We start from the raw sequence: 12,025 nt of genomic DNA on the forward strand, positions 1-12,025 counted from the left end.
ATCTTGTTACTGCAGCANGATCAGGTGGTTCCTCAGTTTCTTTGATAGAGTATGGCATAATCTCTCACTGTGGTCTGTGTAGTATGTAGATAGCAGTGGATTTTTTACCTTCTCAGTTTCTTTGATAGTGTATGGCATAATCTCTCACTGTGGTCTGTGTAGTATGTAGATAGCAGTGGATTTTTTTTACCTTTAGTCCATTTGGTATGACGTCCATCTGTCTGCATTTGGAAAGGAAGATGATATCTCTCATTGCATCTTCCCAGATATGACAATACCCTGTCCTACAATTCCTGGGGAAACATTTCTTCCAGTCTTTGGATGTTTAATGTAATTTAAGTGATAAGTGCTGGGGTGGGTGGGGGGAGAGGGTGTGAACAGACAAACAACTACAAAAAGTGTATTTAAAATGATGAGCTGTTCATGAATGTCCTGATGCTCTAAAGAATATTGTTCTGTAGTGCAGGGTGGAAGACCAAGGGAAAATTGACACTCATGGTTCCTGTCTCCCCACAGAGGCAGAGACTAGAAAATTATCACAAGTTGCATGCATGGCAGTGTCGAGCAGTACAAACAGGCCACAGGCCAGACCACAAGTATGGTTTTGATTTATGGAAACATACAGTAAGTTCACACATATACAGCCTGTAATTTTGCCACAGTTCTTTCACATGAGGCAGTTTCAGTGGATATTTTGAATCTGATTCTAAAAGAAATGACTGAAGGCTTAAGTAAACAACTTTAATTACTTTGATATCAAGCAAACAAACATGAAAAGCCTGGAAGTTCTTATGCCTGTGATTATTTTAAGTGGTATGGTCGACAACTACCCTGGCAGCTGTAAAAAGCCATATGACCCACACCCTCACTCCTTTTCTCTGAAAGATGCAGGAAAGATAAACGGAAATGTGGATATGGCAAGTGATACTCCTTAGGAGACTTCCTGCTCTCCAGTACATACCTAGCATTTAAAAACAAAATTTTATTTAGATGAAAGATATAATCATCCAGATATCTTGCAACTCTGTATGTATATAAATACAAGAGCCCATTTTACTACAAATGATAACTACTATAATGAGTTACTAAATTAAAATGACAAACATGATTTTAAAGCCCACCTACACAAATCCCATGCACTTGAATAGCTGGGAAACATATTTAGGTGTTATTTTAAAGAACAAAGGGAAGACGTGATAGAGTGCAAAAAAGAACATTAAGAAGTAACAGTCCTCAATAACAATTTCTCTTTTTAACAAAAACAACCTGCAGGACCCTAAGTATCAGCTAATTGCTAAGGTAAAAAGAGGTAACTATATTAAAATAAGAGAGGCAGTTTCAAAAAAAGACCATATAAAACTGACCAACATTTGCTGAATTAACAGCACTAACCAGACAAATCTGCGGCTAAATGGAAAATGAAAAAAGAAGGAGGTGCATGCATGAAAACCAAGATGATATATAAAAATAGAAAGCTCAGCAGGCAGGCAGATATATATGTATGTAGCAAATTAATAAAATAAGAAGTCCTTAAGCTCTTAATAATTCTTCGGCTAGTCTTGCCGCCACTGCTCTGAAATTAAAGTTTGCAGACACAACACAAAGTTTGGAAGCTAAACACTTGGCAGCTGGTGTAAATATTTATGGTTCACTTCACCTGCCCACGTATTTTGACAGTAAAAATATTCTCCTTCCTAACCAATTGAGCAGAAACAGCTGCCAAAGCCTCAGTGGCAAGATTTATACAGTACAGAAAGAAAACTGACAATGCTGTGGGAAGAGGAATGATGTTACTGCAAAGATCCCTACCAGAAAACCAGAAGTGAAATGTTACTGCTAAGCAGCATTTACTTTTATTTGGTTTCATAGGAGAAAGTCTACCTTGATGTCCATACTTACTTGTTCCTCCTCAAAAAGCCCAAGTAAACCAGATTTTGGGCAGGGAACTAAGAAAAAAACTAGAGGTACATGTGCGGGGAAGAGGAAGGGAACAGCCATGAGTCTACAGCACAGCATCTTTATGTACAACATTCCAGCTATATGGTGGTTGTCTCCCTCTACTCCTGTGCAGGAATGTGAGGCCAATGGATCCACATAAGACACAAACCAATAGATCTCCCACAGCCAGTTTATAAAAGATCTACTCTAGATGGGTGCAAACCCGCTCTGGCCCATACAGGGAATACACTTTTCACTCTGCACATGTCCCCTCACTCCCACAAACGGGAATCACAGTCCCCATGTGGTACAAAAGGGCCTGTGCAGGTTTTCTGCACTTCATCTTCCTCAGTGGTAAACTGAGCTAGGCAATCTTTGTAACAGCTATTGACGCAAGATAAGGACAAGCATTAACACTCACACTCAACCATCAGTTTAACTATATCCCATGGCTAAACCAAAAGTTATTCTGCTTCAATGTTAAAGTATTTATTTTGTACTGAGAACTTTCATAATAACGATTTCCTTCCTTCTCCCACCTACAATATCGGATTAACTCTTTTCATCCATCCATGGCGGAAATAGCGATGTTTTCATTTCAGTGCTGAAATGATGGTTCTCCAGCTGCAATCACACGGAATACATATTTGCACCAGCTGCACGCTACATTTGTATTAGGTGCAAAATACCAAAATGAGGGGGGCTGCCCAAAAAAGGGTCATTTTGCTTTAAAAGAAAAAACCCTATTACTTTATTCTACATCTTCCAATCCAGATTCCTGCTGAAGTGAAGGCAATGTCAGATTCAAAAGATATTCCACCTCAGAGACTGAAGTACCAGGTGCACAATATTCCACAACAGGTGTGCATGCTTGAAGTTTTCCCTTTAGGAGTGCCCTAGAGACCCCTGGAGTGGCACATCTATGGCATGGTATAAGGGGCACTGCATGCTCCCCACACCCTCAGTTCCTTCTTGCCAGACAACTCAAACAGAGGCGAAGGAGGGCAGGATGTGGAATAGACATGTGCAACACATCTCGAAGTACACCAGTTAACGTAAAAGGTAACGGCCTTCCAGTGATTGCTCACGTGTATTATACAATAGGTGATTCCAAGCTATATCTGTTGGAGGTGGGAAGGAGTTCACAAGCTCTCGGGACAGAGGACAGTCCTGCCGAAGCCAGCATCTTCCCTGGTCTGAGAGACAATGTGAGGTGAACATTTGAACTGAAGACCACATGGCAGCCCTACAAACGTCCTGAATAGGGACATGGGCCAAAAAGGCAGCCGACGAGGCCTGCGCTCGAGTCGAGTGTGCCTTCACAATTAGTGGTGGAGGGATTTCCCCCAGGGCATAACCAGTACGGATGCACAAAGTTATCCAGTTGGAAAGCTGCTGAGTGGAGATCGGCCGACCTTTCATGCACTCAGCCGAGGCGATGAACATTTGAGAGGAATTTCTGAACAGCTTAGTCTGCTCCAGGTAAAAAGCCTCCTGGAGGGAGTTCTCAAACTTGGGCAGGGAGCCCTACAGATTGAACTCATATTTACCCAGGAGAGCCTGGTAGTTTGCCATCTGCAACTGGAAGCTCGAGGACAAATAAATTTTTTCTTCTAAATGAGTCCAGACTCCTTGAATCTTCATTTTTTGGGGTAGGGGCTGGTTGGCCCTGCGGTTCCCTGTGGATGACTGACTCGACCACCAGGAGTTAGGAGCAGGATGGGCGTATAAGTATTCATGCCCCTTGGCAGGTACAAAATACTTGTGTTCCGTTCTCTTAGAGATGGGGGCTAATGAGGCCGGAGTTTGCCACAGGACATCTGAAATTTTGCCACTCCTTCGTGGAGAGGCAAGGCCACTCTGCAAGGTGCTGAAGAGAACAGTACCTTAAACAGGGAGTCCGAGGGCTCCTCCATTTCCTCTGCTTGAAGGTGGAGGCTTGATGTCACCCTTTTTAAGAGTTCTTGGTGGGCCCTAAAGTCCTCCTCCAGGACGGAGGGAGGAGGGGCTGTAATCGCCTCATCCAGGGAGGGTGAGGAAGCCAGTGTGGTACTTTGTGTATCCACCGGCAACGGAGGGTCTACCACCTGGTTGGTCTCTGGGCATAGTGCCAAGGAAGTACATCCCACTAATTCCTTCCTTGGAGGTCTGGAGAGGGAGGCCAATGGTCCTTCTGAGGCTCCGGCCACCGAGCAAGCCCCTATTGGTACCGTTGGGCCAGCATAAGGGCCCAGTGCCATTGCACCTGCTGTGGCACCGGCAGAGCCGGCAGTTCGGCCTGTCTGGCCTGGCCCATTGATGGATGACTTCGGGGGAGGGATAGCTCAGTGGTTTAAGCATTGGCCTGCTAAACCCAGGGTTGTGAGTTCAATCCTTGAGGGGGCCATTTAGGGAACTGGGGTAAAAATATGTCTGGGGACTGGTCCTGCTTTGAGCAGGGGGTTGAACTAGATGACCTCCTGAGGTTCCTTCCAACCCTAATCATCTATGATTCTATGACTACAAAGGGAGGCCGGGCTGACATACGACCTCATGCTGTCCCTGGACCGGGAGAAGCGGTGGCACCGGGAGCGATGCCAACCACAGGACCGTGATCCCAACATGAAGGACCGGTACTGTTGGTAATAGCTGCTCTGCAATCAGCTCTGGAGGGTAGACCTGCGATGGTAAGACACCGACGATCGATACCCAGGGCTCCCGCGGCAGGGTCCTGGAGCAAGATGACAAACAGGAACGATGTCAACATTCATGCCGTGACCGGCTGAGATAGCCCCTCTGAGATGAAGACCTTTGGCGTTGTCTGCATCGGTCCTGTCAGTGTTCGCTCCTCGAGGCGGAGCGGTACCAAGAGTCTTGGTCAGACGGAACCCAGCCAGACAGCCTGATGGGCATCAAGGACAATCCATGTGGACTTTGCCCTGAACGGTCACTGGGCGGCGAACAGCATCGGGAACATTCCCTCAACTGAGACCGGTACCGAGCTGGAGGTGCCTGCGGAGATCCCAGCGGCAGCTTGCCTCTGGAACATGGGGCCAACATCGACGGTGCTCCTGGTACCGGCATGGACATAACATCCCAGGCTGCCTGCAGGGCTTCCAGTGTGGAGGGCATCTGGACATCCGGGGAGGCCTGTTCTGAATGGGCCGGGCTACTCCACTCGACTTGAGTTAGAGGCCTAGGGGCCAGTAGGGATCGAAGACTTCCTGACATGCATCTAGCCTCTGTCCTGGGTCTACCCTGCTTCCACGGCGAAGAAGGCTTCTTCCTAGCCTTCTTGGTGTGCCCTGTGGATGGGGAGCGGTGCCGACTAGTCGATAAGGGTCACTGAGCACCAATACCGCGATGCTCGATGCAGACTTGGAGCAGTGTGCCGGAGCTGGGGTCAGTGCTGACTCCATCAGAATAACCTAATGTCCCTTTCTCTCTCGGTCTGAGGCTTAAACAACTTGCAAATCTTGCAGCGATCGCTGAGATGGGTTTCCCCTAAACAGCATAAACAGTCTGCGTGCAGATCACTCACTGGCGGAGATCGCCTACAACTGTTGCACGACTTAAAACCTGGAGCATGGGGCACGCCCAGACCCAGGTGCTCTAGCTAAACTAAACTAACTAACTACAGGTACCATACACTGGATGAACAAGCAGGTTTGGGGACGAGCTACAGAAAAGCTGGAGCAAAGCAGTTCCGAAGCACTTTCACTGGCGGCAAGAAGGAACTGAGGGTGGGTGGAGCGCGCAGCGCCCCTTATACTGTGCCATGGAGTAGCCACTGCAGAGGTACTGCTAGGGGGAAAACATCTGGCACTGGTGCACATGGCGAACACACACACCTATTGTGGAATAGACATGGGCAATCACTTGAAGAAAAAGTGTTTGGAAAGCCATTTACCTCACGCTAGTCCTTATGATGGACACATTCTCTTTCCACATGTTTATGTTCTGCTCCTAGACACTTGAGATTTACAGAAAAGGAACAGAACTCAAATCTCAGACTCCAGAATGCTGACATTTATTGGCTAGCTACAGCAGACACCACATATAACAAAGTTTACCAGAAATTAGAATTATTGCTAGACCTATCCCGTCTATTCAATATAGTCAAATGAAAGTAACAGAGCAACAAGGCAATAAAGTACATATCAGCAAAAGAAGATTAATTTATCCAAAGTTAAAATAGTTCATCAGAAGGGTGCTTCTGCTGGAGCTGCTTTCTCAACACTAAAATTGATAAATTCAACCAACTGCACACTGACTCTCAGTGTCAGCCCACAAAGAAGAAAAGACACAGTCAGAGAGTTTAAGGTCAGAAGGGACCACTAAAATAGATCATCTAGTCTGACCTCCTGTATATCACAGGCCAACTACACCACCCACACACAGAACCCAACAATCAAAATGAGAAAGTGTTACAGCCCACAGGAGACTAGATGATGATGTGCCACAGGCAGAGAAGAGGCAGAGTGCTCAAGGCCTGCGCAATGGTAGGGAAATGTGGGCACTTACCCATTCTCAGGAAGTGTCTGCAATCAGTCCTCGATTTCAAGCCCTGAACAAACAGCAGAAGGATACCACAAGCCACTACACTAACTATCTAGGTTTTTAAATGGCACATATCACTGTGGTTTCTCTAGCACTCAACTACACCTGACAAATGCGCGCTTGGCTTCCTTTCTCATTATTACTGTATTTATGTGGCAGAGGGAGGAATGCGGGCATATATATGTAAACTTTTCCCTGTCCTATTCAAGTTAAGACATTTGCCAAAACATGCATACATCCCTAAGCCAGTGACTAAATATTTTGGGCCCTTTTGAGAAGGTGGTCATTTCATCTTTATTGGATGCCTTTCATATTGCAGCAACATAACTGCCTTGTGCAGAGGGTATCCTGAAAAGGGAATTACAGCCACACTACTTTCTCCCAACTACCTCATTCAACTACCACCTAATACAGCACACAGACAAGCCTTGCCTCCTCCAAAAGCAGGGGGTCCATAGTGTTTCCAATCCTATTCTATGTAGTGTACATCTTTGGGTGATCCCCTGAGCTACTGGCATAAATAACTTTTGGAAAGAAGGATGAAGCAACTGCTGCACATATTGTATCTTAGCCCAAGTGGGTAAGTTGGAAAAGTGACACTTAGAACTGTACAAGTTTGTTATTCCTGCCTATATAAGGTTTTATATACAACAATGGGCCAGTTCTGTGTAGGCCAAACATACAAGCCAAGACTTTAAAAAGTGACTAGTGACTTTGGGTGCCCACCCTGAGTCACTGTAAAGAGCCTGAATTTCAGAGAATGGGTCCTGAAAATCATGTCACTTTGAAGCGTCTCAGGTGGGACATCTAAAAATTGAGGCACCCAAAAATCCCTAGTCGCTTTTTAAAATCTTGGCCATAGCAAGTATAGTGACTTATTTGAGACACATAATGTCAGAGTAATCAATTACTCCGTTAATTGGAAAGCCAGTCAATCAGTACTTAACATGTGACACATCCTATTGCACATCATGCTGCTATGCATTATTCTGTGACTACAGGTGGTAGGGTAGACCAAATCCTCCCATCCTTTACATCTTTAGAAGCTCCATTTAACTATGGATGGGTAGGATTTTGTTCTTTGTAATTGTTTAGTGAGTAATGTCATATACCATATGTCATATAACCTGATCATGAAAGCCATTTAAAAATACTTCTACTTCATAATGAAAAAATATTTTAAAGTAAGCAACAGATAACTATCATTCTACATTCTAATATGAAAAAAAGAAAGGGAAAATTACTCACTGGCCACTCTGTTTCACATCATACAGAATAATCAGGACATCTATTACTATAGTACCAGCTACCAAGAAACAGGAAGTCAAAAGCATTGTAAGACACCCTTCCACCCCACTCCTGTCTACCTAAGCCCCAGGTCATCATGCTTTTCCTCCTCTTACAGAACTGGCAGAGCTATGTAGGGAAACAAGGAATATTGAGCATCAGAAGGGGGAAAAATTGGAGGGGGTGGTGTAGGATGGGAGAAGAGAAAATAGTTACCGGTAAGTAATTTAGCCTTATCATACATCCCTCTTCTCCCATCCTACAACAGAACAGTTAGGTGGTTAGCAGATGAAGGAAGCATGCCCAAGGAAGCTGGCTTATTTTACCATGCCCTCTGAAGGATGCTAGTCTTGTGATGCAGAGCAGTTCAACTGACATTGCGGTATGAAAAAGTAAGGGGACAAACAGGTGTCTGCCTTATGCACTTCAGAGATGGATCTCTCACAGTTCAAAGTGCAAACCTCTCTAGGTCCGTAGCTCTCTACCAGTGTGGAACAAGGTCTACATGGTTGATCTTAATCTATGTGCATACAAGCATATTCTGACAAGAGTATCGCTGGGTCATGGGCCTAGTTTCTCTACATGTTGCTGATATTTTATCCTTACTGACACAGCCAAATAACTGCTTTGCTTTCCTGGACTCTCATAGTTCTACTATGTAATTCTAAACACCTTTATCATCCAGTAGAGTGATTTTTTGACTTGGGAAAATCAAGAATGGAGAAATATAATGGTCTTGTGACAGAATTCAGTGTTCAACTTGGGGATGAATTCCAACAGTAGGCAAAGTTACAGCATCTCAAGAAAAACTGTATGTGGACAGTAAGATAGAAAAAATTATTAGGGAGCTCACTTTGCCAACCCATCTAGCGAAGATGATGGCAACTAGGAAAGAGGGTCATTAAGATGATTTCCCAGAGGGTTGACAGGGAAGGTTAATTAAGATCTGCAGAATCAGAGATCCCTCCTACCTGCAGGATCACTGGGAAAATAGCAAGTCTCTGGAACAGACAGGAACAAAAAAGTTTTTTGACATGGTGGTGGACCCCACATCTCAACTCTCAGTGGATCCAAGGACTCTGGAAGTGGCAGAGGAATGGACCCTAAATGTGCTGACTTTAAGACTGTAGTTAAACCATGCTAAATCCACTATACTCCAGGAAAAACTGGAAAAGACAATGTTTCTGGCAATGCACCACCCCAAATAAACCTTCCGAATGTAGGAATAAACATGCAAAGTTGGTGGTTTCCTGCTCCCACCCCTGTATTGTCACATCTAGGCCAGCTGAGCAGAGAGTGTAATCAATCTGGATTCTCATGATGGAAGGAGATCTTTTGAACATTGCCTCTTTAGGTCGAGACCAGCTAGGGCGTGCAGAAACAGAGTTTCCAGACTGTGAGATACTGAAGGGTCTGCCTCAGATGCAGACTGCACCAGGAACTCAGAATTCAACAGGAACCACATTCACATCTGGATCGCTCCCTTCTTAATCCAACTCTGCAAAAGCAAGAAGAAATTTGGAAAGAGGACGAAGGAGGCCTAAAGTAGAGGAGGCATGCAGAGGTGGGGAACCCAGAAGCAAAGACGACTAACAGGGCTTGAGCAGCATAGTGGCTAAAATAGCCTTTATGGAAGCACCGAACTGGCCATGAACAGGAGGGAGCTCAAGGAGGTGGACAGTAAGGCATTTCAGAAGAGGCAGGATGCGGGTCGGGGTGCCCACATGTAGGGAGACCAGGCCCATGAGCCAACAGTGCAGAGGAGGGTTCAGGCAGTCAGTGCAGATCCCCATGACTAGTGGATGGATTCCTGAACCCCACTGTCAGGAAGAAACCATTGGGTTGGCCACAGAGGGCTCTACAGATACCCCAGGAAAGCCAAAGTAGAGGGTTTCCAAAGTGGTGATAGATAATTTTTGCTGGCTACTGAGGGTCAAATACCCCAGCTAAAAGCTTTAGATTTCTTTAGATTTCCCAACGTTAGATTTCTTAATCTTTTTTCTTCCCCTCCATTCGTAGCTTCATTGTTTCCCCTGGAAAGAAGAGAGTAAGAATTAATAGGAAAAGAAGAGTGGGAGCAAGATAGGGAGAGAACCAAGACCAAGGTTCCATGCTTCAGAGATGGAGGAAGGAAAAGAATGAGTGCAGAATAGTAGAGGTTAGGATATCTATTATTTTGTTTCCTTGCTCCCCAGAAGATGGCACCGCAGAACTAACTGTATTTGCTGTATCGTTGAAGGAAGGGGTACATGTATAACAATGGGTTCACTTCAGGTGAAAATTGTCTACACAAGTATGATCAACTGTTTAAGAAATAATGACCAGGCAAAATAAAAAACCCAACAAATACATTTTTTCATTTCTGCAATTACAATAAAGAACTGAAGGACTAACAAGAGGATCTAGTCTCATTAGCAATAGCATGAATTATTAGAACATTGTAAAGGGAACTGCACAGAATAAGTTATCAAGATATTGTAATGGGAATCGCATAATTAATGGCAGAAAGTGGCTCAGTGGTTTCAGGCGGGAGATGTTGGGACTGGAAAAGAAAGAGAGCTTCAAGTCACACAGGGAAGAACAAGTCATCTCCCATCCACAAAGTGACAAGAGCGGGTGAGAGAGGAGCAGAAAGTAGGAACAAAGTCAGCCAACATAGGAGGTGGCAGTAGTGAGGCCAGAGACATAGGGTGGAGTGAGTTGTGGAGATTTTTAAAAATAAAACAAAAAAAAGGCAATTCTGAATTGGGTTCAGAGATTTATAAGACGCCAATGAAGAGTTTAAAGAAAATCTTCCCTTCAACCCCCCCTTCACTAACACAAAGAATTTTTACTTTTTGTACAGAGAAAGACGACTGCCAGTCTGCTATATGCCTATGCATATCAGTGCCCTCTACTGGAGGATATCAGAATAGCTCAGTTGTGTGTCATAAGACATACAATTCTAACAGATTTTCCTTTTATTCAAGTGATAGATAAGGCCTTTCTTTTTGAGGAAGGAGATCTGAGTTCTAGGTTTGTGGTCATGGAGTAATAAGCAGATTTACAACAAAGAAATGGTGGGAGGAAAAAGCTTCTTCGAGGTAAGGAGGGCTATGATTTCTAACTTTGGAAGTAAAGATAAGATCCTAAGAGAGTGATAGCAAAATGAAAGATATGGGACAAAGATGAGCTTTTACACAGCCTCAGCACAATGCCTCAAGAGAAGAAAAGATTATTTTGTTTTGGTTTTTTTAATCCCATGCATGTATATTATGTAGTCATCCTTTGCCAATTCCAGATGAGATGAGCCATTTTAAACAATTAAATTCAGTCTTCCTAATGCTTCAGTGATGCAAGTATTCGTCTCTGTGTACAGCAAAAACCTGCCTATGTCAATGTTAAACCAAATTAAACCTGGGCCCTTTCTACCACCTGCATTCAGTTCTCACCTCCCATCCTTAATCGTTATACAGGCTTCTGAAGGTGACATTAACTGATTTTAATAAAACCCCCACATTTTTAATTTAGAATATAAATATCTACATACACACACACAGTAAGACATATGAATTCTATTCCATAAGCATATTTACACTGCAACATAAGATGACCCCTCTAAATTATATACCAAGTCTAATGGAATGCAATGGCTAGGTAACAACTTTTACATTTTTGTAACATCTCAATTGAATAACATTTTCCATAAACTTGTATATTCAATTCCCTGGCAAATAATTACCAGATATAAAATGGGATTATGAACAAATACTAAAAGGCCTTAAACTTGTTTGCGCATACATGCTGCTACAAAACACATAGCAGCAAAAAAAACATGCTCTGAAGATTAGCTTGGGGCCCAATCACATGGGGTGCTGAATTCCCTCACTACCACTGATTCTACTTGGAGTTGACAGAGCTCGGCCCCTCTCACTACTGGGTCTTTCAAGTGAAAACTATGACCTGCCCTGTATATATTTGCTATGGCAGTTATACTCAGACCTCAGTGGTTCAGGAGCCAAATTAGTGATCAACATTATCCAAAAGAGCCTCAGTAGTGTGAATTAATTGTTTTATTTACTGAAGTACTATATATTCATATTTAAATAGTATGACAGGGAAATATTTAGTTATATATAACATATGTTGATATATATTATAATCTCCATTGCTGGAGATTTTTAAGAGCAGGTTAGACAGACACTTGTCAGGAATGATCTTGATAATACTTGGTCAGTCATTTTTCACTCATGGCAGGACGAAGTATTATTATTTTATCAAC

General features: G+C 43.7%; 1 protein-coding gene across 2 annotated transcripts in view; it reads right to left on the bottom strand.

Moving 5' to 3' along the window:
• Positions 1–12,025, bottom strand: part of JAZF1 (JAZF zinc finger 1) — a 283,865-nt gene that overhangs the window by 256,148 nt on the left and 15,692 nt on the right. The window lies entirely within an intron of this gene.

The sequence above is a fragment of the Chelonoidis abingdonii genome, chromosome 2 (assembly GCF_003597395.2).
Source record: "Chelonoidis abingdonii isolate Lonesome George chromosome 2, CheloAbing_2.0, whole genome shotgun sequence".
NCBI classification, from domain to species: Eukaryota; Metazoa; Chordata; order Testudines; family Testudinidae; genus Chelonoidis; species Chelonoidis abingdonii.